The following is a 14,925-nucleotide window of genomic DNA, read 5'->3' as shown; positions in this document are numbered from 1 at the left end:
AAGATCTGATCTGATACAATGGACTGGGGAGGTTGCCTCTTTATAGCTATGAGGGTGGTAGTCGGATCAACATAATAGTCGGCGGAGTCGACCAGTCGACCTAGCCGGTGGAGTCGACTAGTCAGCCTAGTCGGTGGAACCGACTAGTCGTCCATGGAATATTCAGAGAAATTCCTATACCATCGCCTCGGGGGCTCTTGCCCCCGAACCCCCACCAGAGGGGGCCACCGGCCCCCCTGGGGACCAGCTAGCCCCCAAGCCCCAGTAAGAATAAGGGGCTCCCACACAATCACCTTTCTACCATCAACAATCTCATTGATTGACCTCATCTGACATGCAAGTCAGGATCCATCCAGTGTCCTAGGCTCACACATGGCTTCTCCTCATGTGGGGGCCTTACAACTTGAGCATCTTGGACCATTGGTGGGGTGGTTACCAAGAGGGTGGGGCATTGAGCATATCTAACACCCCCCCTCAATGTCCACCCGTAGGTGAACTACCTTCTCGGCCCAATGCCGAGTCTCTGAAGATGACCCTGAAGCTGATCCTTCCCGAGTGCCTTGGTGAAGATGTCTGCTCATAGTGTGGGAGAAGGTTCTAGTAGGTTTTATTGATCTAGTTTATGTCAGCACAGAGGATCAGGTAGTTGACATATTCATGAAGGCATTGGGCACAAAGAAGCTACGCAAGTTCAGAGACCTGCTTGGTGTGCAGGAATTGGGATTGAGCTCGAGGGGGAGTGTTGAGATATCGAGCTCCACTCATGATCTGCTAGGGTGACCGTTGTGCATTTATGTCACCGACTTGTTAGTTGCAGATGCAGTTCGTACACCGCCCATGAATAATAGTTGGATGATGGCTATCTTTATGTACTCTAGTTAGTGGATCAGTTAGTATGCCACCTAGGTTAGTTGAGTTTGGTTTGAGACCCACATATAGGGTTCATCTATTCCTTTTGTACTAAGTGAGAGAGTTCTTTTGGTTTTCACAACTAAGAAGAGGAAAACTATTTTCAGCCTCCACCTTTGTGTGTATTCTCCCATTGTGTATGTGAGAAAGCTGCAAGTGAGACTCCTTACTTCTCTCCCACTCTCTTCACACTTTTTTCCACTTTTTAATGCTTAATAGAAGTGGGAAAATTTGGCTGTATTCTTATAGTCAAGAAACCCCAAACCTTGGATTTGAGCATCTAATCCTATCATGCAACATCCTAGTTTTGGACTACAAAATTATGCTTCAATAAAAATTTCCAATGATTGACATAATGATGGGTCTTAGAGGTAATGAAGCATCAGGATCAGTGCCATCAAGGATTTTGATCATTGGCAATTCTCTTGAATCATACAAGTGGGCATTATGGATGCGCAAACCCAAGGTTTAGGGTTGTGTAATGGGCAATGAAACCGAGAACTTTTGCCTACTTCTACATAGAGAGCAAGGGGGGGAGGAAGAGAGTGGGGATGGGATGTAGAGAGAAAGAGTAGTGAGGGGAGGGGAGGAAGGAAGGCAAAAGGGGCTCTGGAGAGGCAAGGGGTTAGGTAGAGGAAGAGAGGAAGGGGGGGCTATAGAGAGGAGGAAAAAGGCAAGGTGGGGTTGTATGGGGGAGGAAGATAGGAGAGGGGGTTGACTATGAAGAGGCAAAGGGGTAGGAACAAGAGAGGAGAGTAAAGTAAAGGGCAAGAGGGAAGGTGGGGCAGCATAAGGGTAAGATAAAGAGAATAGAGGGAGGTGTGGAAGCTGAAGAGACATGGTGGTAGGAGAATGCCAAGCTAACTAGGAATGGAATGGAAATATGGAAAGCATTATGGAAAGGCAAAATGGAAAGAAAATGAAAGAACAAGTGCTAGGCAATGATAACCAAAATACTCACATGTAGATAGCTTGATATTCACTGATATATAAAGACTTAAGACAAGTACAACACTATATAGTATGACACAAGACTCTAGAAATCCATAGTGTATATGGGATAACTCCCAATATGACATGTGGCATGTCCAGGACTCACTAGACTATAAAACACCCCCTAGACACCTAGAACACTCATTTTTTACTCACTTTGGCTTCATATTCCAACACCCCCCCATGAAGGCAAGGTGAGAGACTACTGGAATGGAACCAAGAACAGAACATCACAATGACAATCATCAAAATGTGCACCCAATGTAACTTAGAGGCTAAAGTATGAGCATGTTCAGAGGTTGATCCAAGCAATCTCATGGCTTGAGACTCAACATGCTCAGAGGCTCACATTATAGCATGGCTACATGACCAACTCATAGGTCTAGGAATACACCAACATCTTGGAACTCCGCCAGGCCTGATAAAATGAGATCTATCAAAGACAATACATATGGTTCCCACATTACATCCCCCTTGGCTTCATAACAGGACATCTTAGAAAGCCACACACCAAAATAGGAAAACCAATACATCTTATTAGGAGGACTATCCAAGGCAGAGAACCTTTAGACTCAATGAAAACCAAACACTCAATATATATTATTTTAGGGGGACTATCAAGGGCAGAGGACCCCAAAATACATCAAGCTATAGTAATAAAAAAATAGATCTCTTATGATAAGAGATGTCCTCCAAGTAGCCACTGCACATGTGTGCACATCCTTGCGAGACGATGACGATGCCAAAGAAACGCAAGGCAGGAATGCCCCAAAAGATGTGTTGGTGAAGTCCATGGGGTAGCTAGATGGAGCACTCACATAGTGACTCTCAAAATGGCTAAGGGAGAGTCATCGATGTCAAAGTAGAGGCCCTGGAGGTGTCACAAGCACTTGAAGAGTCAGTCAAAAGTGGAGCTCGGGCACCAAGGACAATCGGGTGGTAATCAGAGAAGTCGGGAAGTGTTTGGAGCTCGCATCAAGCTCAAAGTAGAGCTCCAGTAGAATGTCGGGCAGAAGGAGCAAATGGCGGGCTAGAGCAAAGGTCAACGATGGAGAGGATGGATAGCTCCACGTTGATCTGGCTACATTATGCTTGGGTTGTCAAATCATTGAGCTCCAAAACAAAATTCGCGCATAGAAACAAATTTCATCACTTCTTGCAAGGGTTGTAACTTTTCACAGAAAACTTAGATTGCAATGATGTTCGAACAAAATTTTTAGTATTCAAGGTCCTCCACAACTTTGCTAAAGGCACAAAGCCATGATTCTACTTCTAGCTTCGGATAGAAGCATCACATCATCTGCTGGTCACAGAAAGATGTAGCGGAAGGAAGAAGAAGAGAGGTGGCAGATCATGGTGTGGAGAAGAGAGCTCAAAGAAGGAGAGAAGAGGGCAGCCTTCCAAAAGGAGGAGGTAGAGTAGCTTCATTGGCCTCCCTCACCTCAACCTCTTGGAAGGGAAAGGGAAAGAGAGAACAAGGCTAGGGACGTGGCTCTGATACCATATGAAGAGACATGGTGGTAGGAGAATGCCAAGTTAACTAGGAACGGAATGGAAATATGGAAAGCATAATGGAAAGGCAAAATGGAAAGAAAATGAAAGAACAAGTGCTAGGCAATGATAACCAAAATACTCACATGTAGATAGCTTGATGTTGACTGATATAGAAAGAGTAAAGACAAGTACAACACTATATAGTGTGACACTAGACTCTAGAAATCCATAGTGTATATAGGATAGCTCCCAATATGATACGTGGCATGTCTAGGACTCACTAGACTATAAAACACCCCTAGACACCTAGAACACTCATTTTTGACTCACGAAGCAAGAAATAGATGAGAAGGGATCTTGCTGCCACCATACCTTGACATAGATTCATCATGCCACCACCGTATCTTGCTATAGCTTTTAGATTTTTAACTTTTTGTAAATGTTTTTGAATCTGTTGGTCAGGGAAATGATTTGGAAATATTGGGTATTAAAGGATCTAAGGTTGTGCTCCACTCATCAAGATCAGTTGATAAACATCTAGCCACTAATCTTAATATGCAATCATGCCAAGTGAGAATATCATTAAAATAGAATTTCAACAAGTGGTCAGATACCACTAACTAATCTATTTATAAAATTAACTTAGTTTTGTAGATTGGTGTTTACAAAATTGGGTTAGTTGCAAGATGTAAAAATTGGATGTACAAAATTGTTTTATATGATTGCTTTTACACTATTCTAAGTTATTGCTACTACTCTCCTTTCATTTGACTCCTCCTCCTCTTTGTCATGCTCCATCTATAGAATGCAAGCCAAAATATTTTCCTTCAATTCCATGAAACACAAACACTTTCTATAAGAGACCACAAAACTCTTTGAGATGTCGATTACAAATGTTAGAGAAAATTTCACAATTGGGGTTGTGAAATTGAGTTGCAAGAGACTAGTATTGAGGACTCCACCATTACACAAGCACTTATGGATGTAGAGGATGGGGAGAAAGGCTCCAAATTGGATGGTTGGCAGATCAACATTTTAAAGTAACTACTTGAAAGAGAATGTTAACTGTGATTTTTACTAAAGAGGTGAGTATAATTGCCATCTTCCAATAGCTACCAATGTCTAGTTCATTGCATATTGCCTTTTCAAGTGCAAAGTCAATTCAAATGGTGCAAGCAGTCCCAGTGAGATATGATGGATATGTTTTGTATAAGATATCAATGATAACTTCAAGGTCTCCTATGCAAGGAATGGATTAGAAGAGTGATGGGAATGTTTTGATAGAATAAGCCACAAGCAAACAAGAGTACTTTAGATGCTCTATAAGACAGAGCAGATGTGTAGGTTATTTGAGGTTGCAGTGTTAATTGTTCTTATGGTCACTGCACTGGTACCCTTAACGAAACACAATGGAAAGGTAAACTAAAGAGGAGACTCTCTGTAGGCCTACTTACACAAGACATTGGAACATTTGTTTTTAGACACTGCGGTGAGGCACCTAAGTGTTTTGCTTCATGTAGTGCATTCATTTACTATTCTCTACCCCACGACCATGAAAAAATTACCAGATTTACAATTCACATGCATGGATTAAGTGCAATGGTCCATCAATTTATGCATCAAGATGATCTTGCAAAAGTGGAATTGTTTTAGGCCTTGGGTGGTAGTAGAATCCTTGCAAAGTAGATGGAAAGAGACACCCCATCCAATTTTGGTTGGCTATTACCTAAATATGGCATAAAAGGTGAAATTTTTGGTTTTGTCAAGCATAGCACTTGGATTGTTCCGACTTTCTCAATAGGGGAAGTAAATGGTAGACCTCTCCATCATGAAGTGCATTTGTATTGCACCGTTTTGTGCTCATTTTGACTTGGATTAGAGACATTTAGAACGTGAATGGTTCCAACTATTAACTATGTGGTGAATTCAAATGTAAACCTATGGGTGGGCGGAAATGATATAGTATATATTGTCTTGCATCAATTGGTTATGTATTTGCCATCTTTCCCTCATGGTGGTGTGGCTATTTGGTTTGTTTGGTAAGACTAAATATGTTGAGTTGGCCTTGTATGCTTCTATCAGTATGTTTTTTAGGCTTACACCTTTCTTTAATGGAGGACTTTCTCAGTGTTTTCTCACTTATTAATGTCCATTTGCTTTTCCTTGCTCGCATTTTGGTAGTACTCCAATCAGATCTTCTTGTGTTTGTGCATCTCCATCTCTAACTCTCTTAGTAGTGTGCACATGTGCATGCAGATATGTGTGTTTCCTATGCTTATTAAGTAGATAGACAAAGATATGTGATTCATGTGATTGGTTGTATAAAGCAATTAATGTGAAGAGAGGGGCTAACATAACTAGCAGGGGGGTCAATGGTGGTATGATTAAGGGATAAAGATATTGGATGCATGATATCAAAGTGGTCATGACCAGTGGGAGATGATGTAAAGAATCCACATATACAAAAAAGCATAATGGATTCTTCCTACTATATATAAAGGAGGATAATCCCAAACCTACCATGTGGAAGAATTTTGAGGTTTGAGAAGAGGAGGAGGGAGGTTCAGGGAGGTAGCAGGTGAATCTGCATGATAGCATGGCTAGCACTATAGACAAAGCAGGACCTGAAGCTGACGACGGTATGTGGGAGACATTGTGGGACCCGAAGTTGCACAAGAACCACTAACATGGCCCGCCAACAGCTACAAATGATGTGGCACAGATGATTACCAATGACTTGGTGTGACAGATGACTGTAGACAACATGGAGGATGGGCAGACTCGCATATGTGGTTAACAATTGGAGAGAGAGAGAGAGAGAGATTTTGTGTGTGTGTGTGTTGTTATGGATAAATTTTACCAAGGTAAAAGGCATAAATATGTGTGTGTGCTTGTATGTGTGGCAATATTATAATAAAATATGGTGTGCAAAGGGCCCAGGGTTGAGATGGCAGGACATGACCATGTGCCACCCTTCCACATAAGAGGACCCATAAGGTGTGTTGTACATAATCCATGGTAGTAATATTATAACATGTTAAGGTGGCGTGGTTCCTCCATGTGCCACCCCTCCACCTAGGCAGTCCCATGCCTGCATTTAGTGAGACATGGCCCAAGGACCATGGGAGAAGTAATATAAAATAGGTGGAGATAGATATTATATTGGATTATTCCCTCCATGTAGGATAGGCCCATGTGGGGGGAGTGTAGATAGTCTAAGAATGCAAGTTAAATAATGGAGAAAGTAGGATGAGGTGGCAAGATTCCTTGTGCCAACCCTCCACTTGTCCTCCTAGATGTTTGAACGTATTATAAAATTGAGAAGAGACCAAGGGAGTATCTTAGACTTGGGATATGGGGTTTGATTTATGTGGAAAAATGAGGCAAAGGGTTGTCGCACACAATTGAGAGTGCGTACCCACCTAGCCCACATGGGAGATTCCTCCACACACACTATGCATGTGGGAGGATGCATTTATTGGGAGAGACCCCCTCTCTTGGCTATAAAAGGAGGGGGCTATTACTTGATGTGACACACTCATTCTTGTAAAGCCACCATGCTAGTACCTTGATTTCCCCCATCCTTCCTTTCAAATAAAGCATGACTCTCTTCTCTTCCCTTAATGTCTCCATCTCTACATTCCACCTCCCATCGTGTACATGCTCCTCTTCCCCCTCTCCCTTCCTCTTTGTGCCATGGTCTCCCTCTTCATTCCCACCCTTATTAATCAATTTTCCCCACCCATGTTAATGCTTCTCCCTTCACGTTCCCTCTCCCCCATGGCCCTCAAGCATTGCCATAGCTAGCATCTAGCCTCATGCCTTGATTTCTTTTCTAGATAATAGAATTGGTATGGCTCTCGGGATGCGAAGTCTTCATGGCTAGTGGCATAAAATCCATCGACATTCGTTACTCCTACACCTGTGTGTAGTTTTGTGGCATCTGTGCATCTTATGCGTGCGGATCTCTATTTTTGTGCCTCCAATCTACGACATCTGTGTGTCTTCTGCTCGCGGTTCTCCGTTTCTGCGGCTGCAAAATTGTGTGTCTTCTGCTTGCGGTTCTCCCTTTCTGTAGCTACAAAACTTCTGCAACATACATCGTGCCCCCCAATCTTCTCCTTCTCTTTCTCTTCTCTTCTCCTTTTATTAAGAAGTGGGAATTGAACCCAAGATCTCCCCATTCACAAAAGGAAGACTTACCAATGGGCCAGCAAATAGGAAGTGATGAAAACGTAATGATATTGTTTATATGTTGAAATCTCATGAACTGTAACTCTCTAACCGTGTGGAGTTTCCTCTTGCTGTAAAAAGAAAAAGTACTTCATTTCATGTGCTCTATTCATATCTCATACTAGATTGTAGATTCTGAAAATTTTTAAGTTCACTCCTTGAATGCACACCACATGAGGAGGGTGGATATTTATGTCACTTCTCGACGGAGTTCAAGGACTTGGTGCTTGGTCCTCTGCCCATTACGGCTACCAATTGGCAAGATCTCTTTCTTGATCTTCATGTTGATCTTTAACAACTGATTGTACAATGCATTGCTCGAGGAGATGATGGGTGGGATGATACACCTTGGATGGTTCAAGGTGAAGAACTAGTGATACACTGGGAGGGCTTTGATTCCAACTCTACTCATGTGGGGGTTAAAGGTCACTGTGCCCTAACCCTGGTTATGTACAATACTCAAACACATATATAAATGAATGAAAAAAAAGATTAGGGTGGTCTGCACCCACCAAACGTGTGTGGCTCTCTGTCTCTCTCTCTCTCCTTCTTCCGTTCTTGCCTCTGTTGAGAACACTCTCAACTGGTATCAGAGCCCGGGTGATCTAGCTGAGCGCGCGTGAATGCTTGAAGCTCAACAGCTCTGTGGGAGGAAGAAGAAGCTCTGTGGGAAGCTTTATGGGTGACTTTACTTGCATCCGAGTGTGCAGAGACCTTGGAGGAACCTTTGGAAAAGTCACTTTGGCTTTGCGAAGTGGTTTTGAGAGCTTGCTAAGTGTTTTCAAAGAAAAAGTCGTTTTTTGAGCTTTTCCCTGTTTCGTTCGATGACAGAGACTCCATATTGACTTGTAGAGGCAACTATTGCTTGCTTTTGGTGTCCACTTCACTTCAGGAGCTTGGAAACACCTTCATTCTTGAATCTGGGATCATTTCATTGGATTTCTGACTCACTGTGTCAGTTTCTGCGTTTTTTGCCCAAGTGTTGGAACTCAAGTTTGGAGCAACCATTTGCAGATCTGTCAGTTCCGGTGGACTCAGGAGGTCCTAAAACTTCTATGTTGCTCATCATTCGCACTCCGGTTGAGTTTACAAACAACTCTGTTTCCAAAAACTTTTTTCAGTCCGTGTGTTGGACCCAGTGATTGAGACCACGATTTCCAAAACCGTCTGTCCCATTGCGTTCCGGATGCCCAAAAACCCCTACCTATCAGTTCTTGCGTGATTCGGTGGAGGATTTTCAGAGTTATAGATCTCTGTGTATTCGATTTCGTCTCTCTGTTATGCATTTTTCATTCTAAGGTTTTGAAACCTTAGATTTATGCCACATGGCAGTGGATAAGTGTTGCCTCCCATTTCTCACTCATCGGTTGGGATTTTGGAGTTCTGGCAGAAGAGAGATATTTACAGATTTTCTTGCTGAGTCCGATTATGCAATGGCGCCCATGTTTTGAGGCATCTCAAGTTCTATTTTCAATAGCAGTCATTATTGTGGGACCATGATTTCCTGAGCATACCTTATGCAGATCACTCTGGTTGCAATGTGCGCTCATTCGTGGTGTGCATTTGGTTGCAGTGGATGATTTGTAGGCCATTTGGATGCATTGCGGTCCTTATTGGATGCGCTGATAGGCCCAAATTGCCTTATGGGATGCTATTTTTTATGGACGCTTTGCACATGGATGCTATTTTATGCTGAGGGACAGCTTTGACACATTGCAGGTGATGCACTGATAGTGCTATGCTCTCTTGGATGAGATATTATTGATGCATATGCCAGTGGACGGTGTTTATGCTTGAGTCATTTGGCACTTATTAGCATTTCCTTTTGGGCCAGATTTGCTCATATGGATGCATAGTATATGCACATGAGTCAGATGCATCTTTTGATGCTTTGAGCTTTGAGTTTTGGTGATATTTCACTCTATTGTGGCATACACATTTGGGTGCACCTGGTATTTGGTGTGATTCTCTCTTGCAGGCACTAGCATTTGGGATTTTGTTTCATTTGCATCATGGCGTCCTCTTCCATGTCTGAAAAGGAGTTTTTCAACATTAAAAAGTTTGATGGGACAAAATTTTCTTTGTGGAAAGAACAAATAAGGGATGTGCTTATTCAAAAGAAGCAGATTAAACCCTTGATAGGGATTGAAGCTAAGCTTGCAAATATGTCTGAGGATGATTGGAATGAGTTGGATGCATTAGCAAAGTCTACTATTAGACTTCATCTTGCAGAGTCAGTTTATTTCACAGTAGTGAATGAGCAGACTGAATGAGCAGACTACAGAAAATTTGTGGAAGAAACTGTGTGCCACTTATGAGAAGGAAACTGCCTCTAATAAAGTTTACCTCATGAAGAGGTTGTTTGAGCTGCAGATGAAGGAAGGGGTCTCCATTGCTTCTCACTTCAATGAATTCAATATTATTTTCAGCCAGCTTCAGGCTCAGAAGATGAATTTTGATGCGGAGACTAAGGCAATATTTCTCTTATTTCATTGCCATCCTCATGGGATACCTTCCGTACAGCTGTCAGTAACTCTGCACCTAGTGGAGTACTGAAATTTGATGATGTTGTGGGTAGCTTGTTGGCCGAGGAGATTAGACGGAAGTCTATGGATGGCAACAAGCAGGATGCAGCCTTAAATGTGCAAAGGGGCAGATCACAGTTCAGGGGGAAGTCCCAAGAAAGAGGGAAGTCTCGTAGCAAATCCAGGGCACGGAACATTAAGTGTTACCATTGTGGCAAGAAGGGCCATATGAAAAAGGATTGCTACAAGCTGAAAAGAGAGCAAAAGGATAAGAAAAAGAATGCAAATTGGGGTGCAAATCAAAAGGAAGAGAGTCCAAGGGAGGACAAAGGAAAAGTGAAGATCGAGGAGATCAATGCAGTCACACATGATGGTGACAATGACATTCTCTTCATGTCTAGTTTATCTGCAAAGTTGCTTACCACTTCAGATGATGCATATTCCTAGAATTGGATTTTGGATTCTGGTGCTTCATTCCATGTTACTCCCCATAAGGAATGGTTCTCCACTTATGACAGTGGAAAGATAGGTTGTGTGCATCTTGGAAATGACTATGCATGTGACATAGTGGGAGCAGGTGACATAAAGTTTTCTTTTGCAAATGGGTCTGCATTTGTTTTGAAACATGTGAGACATGTGCCTAAGCTAACCAAGAGTCTTATCTCAGTGGGTCAGCTAGATGATGCTGGTTTTCACACCACTTTTGGCTTTCAGAGTTGGAAAATTCAGAAGGGCTCTATGCTTTTGGCCAGGGGTGCCAAGTGTGGGACTTTGTATCCCTTACATGTATCAGGGGTATTTGATCATGTTGTTGCAATAACCGAGCAGCCAAGCACTTCTTTGTGGCATTGTAGGTTGGGGCACATGAGCCAGAATGGAATGAAACTCTTATGCCGTTTGGGTTATGTACCGCATTTGAGTTTCTCTGATTTTGAATTTTGTGAGCATTGTCTCTATGGGAAGCAGACTAAATCACCCATAAAAGAAGGGGAAAGAAAGAGTTTGAAATGCTTGATTTGGTGCATTCAGACGTATGTGGTCCCATGCCTACACGGTCATTAGGCGGGGCCGAATACTATGTGACATTCATTGATGATGCAACTAGGAAAGTGTGGGCTTATGCTATAGCTCGGAAGAGTGATGTATTCCAGGTATTTCAGAAATGGCTGGCCTTGGTTGAGAATCAGTCAAGTAGAACGCTTAAATGCCTACGGACTGACAATGGTGGAGAGTATCTTTCTCATGACTTTCAGCATTTCTGTGATACACGTGGGATTAAGAGGGAGCTCACATCCCCTCATACTCCAGAGCAAAATCCAATTGCAGAAAAGATGAACTGTACCATTCAAGAAAGGTTACAATGCATGCTTTCCAATGCAAGTCTTTCTGGTGGTTTTTGGGCTGAGGTAATGAAGACTGCAGTACATGTGATCAATAGATCACCTAGTAAGACTTTGGATGGTGGTATTCTTGAAGAGGCATGGAGTGGCAAGAAGCCCTCTTACTCTCATTTGCGTATATTTGGGTGTGAGGCATATGCAAATGTGCCAAAAGAGCTTCGAAAGAAGCTAGATCCTAAGTCTAGGAAATGCATCTTTCTAGGTTATGGTGAAAGTGGAGAGATGGGCTATCGAAGCAAAGAAGGTCATACGCAACCATGATGTGGTCTTCAATGAGAAGAAGATGCATAAGGCACCCATGAGGGATGTTGAAATGGGGAGAATCAGTTTCCAGGATGTGAATCCACCTACATATGTTGATAAACAGCAAGCTGTCCATGCACCAAATGTGCAAGAAATGGTACCACCAAGTACTCCCACAGGTATACAATCAAGGGTAGATGATGGATCATCTATTAGTGGAAATGATGAGCCAAATGTGGCTGATATGCAAATGGCACAGCAATCTGAAATGCCTTTGAGAAGATCATCTAGAGTGTCTAGACCACCTGATAGGTTTGTTCTAGGGGTAGACTATGTGATGGTTACTGATTGCGGGGAGCCTTCTTGCTACAGAGAGGCTATGATGCGTGAGGATCAACACAAGTGGGAGTATGCTATGCAATCAGAGATGAGTTCACTTATGAAGAATAAGACTTGGGACTTGGTTTCTTTGCCACATGGAAAGAAAGCATTGCCATGTAAATGGGTCTACAAAATGAAGGTCACAGGTGATGATGTGCCTAGGTACAAGGCCCATTTGGTCGCTAAAGGGTTCAAGCAAGAGAAGGGTGTGGACTTTGATGAGATATTCTCTCCGGTTGTGAAGATGACCACACTTAGATGGATGCTTGGACTAGTGGCATTAGAGGATATGGAGCTTATGTAAATGGATGTAAAGACAGCTTTCTTGCATGGGGATTTGCATGAGGAAATTTACATGGTGCAGCCAGAAGGCTTTGAAGAAAAGGGCAAAGAGCATTTAGTTTGCAAGCTGAAGAAGAGTCTCTATGGTCTTAAGCAAGCCCCTAGAGAATGGTATCAGAAGTTTGATGCTTTCATTCAGTCCCAAGGTTTTAGAAGGAGTGAAATTGATCACTGCCTCTACACTAAAAGGGCTAAGGATAGTAGCCTGATAATCCTGGCACTATATGTGGATGATATGCTATTGGCTAGCAAGAATACTTATGAGCTAGATGCATTAAAGGCCAAGTTGCATGAGGCCTTTGATATGAAGGATTTGGGACTTGCAGGTCATATTCTTGGTATGTGCATCACGCGTGATCGGAGTAGGAAACTCCTTTGGCTTTCACAAAAAGAGTATGTTACAAAAGTATTGCAGCGCTTCAATATGGAGGGGGGGAAGGTAGTGAGTACTCCATTGCCTCCATATGTGAAACTGAGTCATATAGATATTCCCAAATCAAATGAGGAAAGGGCCATGATGGCCAAGGTTCCTTATGCATCAGCGGTTGGGAGTCTTATGTATGCTATGATAGCTACTAGACTAGACATTGCATTTGCAGTGGGAATTGTTAGCCGGTATATGGCTAATCCAGGAAAGAGGCATTGGGAGGCAGTTAAGTTCATCATGAGGTACATGAAGGGTACCAAGGAGATGTGCATCTGCTTTGGTAGAGGAGACATGCATGTACTTGGGTACACAGATTCAGACTATGCAAGGCATGTGGATAGTAGGAGATCCACTTCTGGTTATGTGTTCACGTTTGCAGGTGGTGCAGTGTCGTGGATGTCTCACACACAGAAGTGCGTTGCTTTGTCTACCACAGAGGCTGAGTATGTTGCAGCCACAGAGGGTTGCAAGGAGGCTATATGGCTTGATCGGCTAGTGGGAGATTTGGGGATTCGTACAGGTGTACCGACATTGCATAGTGATTCCATGAGTGCTATTCAACTAGCACGGAATCCGGTCTTTCATGCAAAGACCAAACACATTGAGGTCAGGTACCATTTCATCAGGGAGGTACTTGAGGACAAGCGCATAGAGCTTGTCAAGGTTCATACAGATGATAACCCTGCAGATATGCTGACGAAGAGTCTACCTAGTCAACGGTTTGAGTATTGTCGTGTATTGATGGGCATTGGATAGTATGCTCACTGGTTGTTCTCCCTTAAAGACACATTGTCCTTTAAGTGGGAGGTTGTGGGGGTTAAAGGTCACTGTGCCCTAACCCCGGTTATGTACAATACTCAAACACATATATAAATGAATGAAAAAGAAGATTAGGGTTTCTGCACCCACCAACCGTGTGTGGCTCTCTGTCTCTCTCTCTCTCCTTCTTCCATTCTTGCTTCCGTTGAGAGCACTCTCAACTCATTGTGCGGTGATCGAGCTACTTGCTGCATCAGAGGTAATTAAAAAGGTGACAATCTTCCGAGGGTGGGATGATCCACAAGCTTGGGGGGAGATTTGGCACATCTGCTCATTAATTTATGTAGATAAGCTCGTCTTGAATGATTTCTTCTCAACCTCACCATAAAGGTTTCTAAGGCTCGGCTATGGTTGGTAATGTTTCAACCAAGGAATCCCTTTGTACCTAATCAGCCCTTTGAGCCACATTTTGAGCTTCATGTTGAAATTCTTTTTGCCCAAAAGATAAACTATCTATAACAAAGGATTGTAAGCTTGTTTGCTACTGAACATCTTGCTCAAGTATTGTCTTCTCCCCACCCTCTCCTTCTACCTATCTTGGAATACCGAGAATCCTGGGATGTCCAAATTTTAGTCTTGGTGTAATGACATCTTGGATCCTTTAATTTGACTGAGCATACAAACCTTCATCCAAGGCTGCTGGTGTGGGTGTGAAGCTCACTTCACCGAGGGGTAAGGTGTATTGTTATAGCAAGTCTACACCTATAAGTACTTGCAACCAAGCTGAGTACTTGGCACTCATTTTTGGGCTACAAAAGTTGCAAGAACATCACATCAAGCAACTTGAGGTGCGAGGAGATTCTCAACTCGTGTATGAACAAGTTAGTGGAATGTGCGGAGCGAAGGCTTGGTTCCACAACATCAATAAGCATTGGAACTTTGCAAACAATTTGAAGAGGTAAAAATTCAGCATATCCCTCGAGCTCAAAATTTAGTTCCTGATCTCTTGGCACATGAAGCTTGTACTTCAATCATGCATGAAACGAGTGGTAGCACTACCTCAACAAAGCCGCAAGCCATGAATGAGGGTGATCATTTGTAAGGAATGCAAAGGTTGTGGTCATCGTGAAACTAAGTCTTGTGCATATTTGATATGAGTTTATCGACTTCAGAACATCATCATAAAGGTCCTTAAGGACATTTATCAAAAGAAGGATGC

The sequence above is a fragment of the Dipteris shenzhenensis genome, chromosome 7, assembly GCF_047967505.1.
Source record: "Dipteris shenzhenensis isolate YYH24624 ecotype China chromosome 7, Dip_SZ_1.0, whole genome shotgun sequence".
Classification (NCBI taxonomy): domain Eukaryota; kingdom Viridiplantae; phylum Streptophyta; class Polypodiopsida; order Gleicheniales; family Dipteridaceae; genus Dipteris; species Dipteris shenzhenensis.
Note: the sequence above shows the minus strand (reverse complement) of the source record.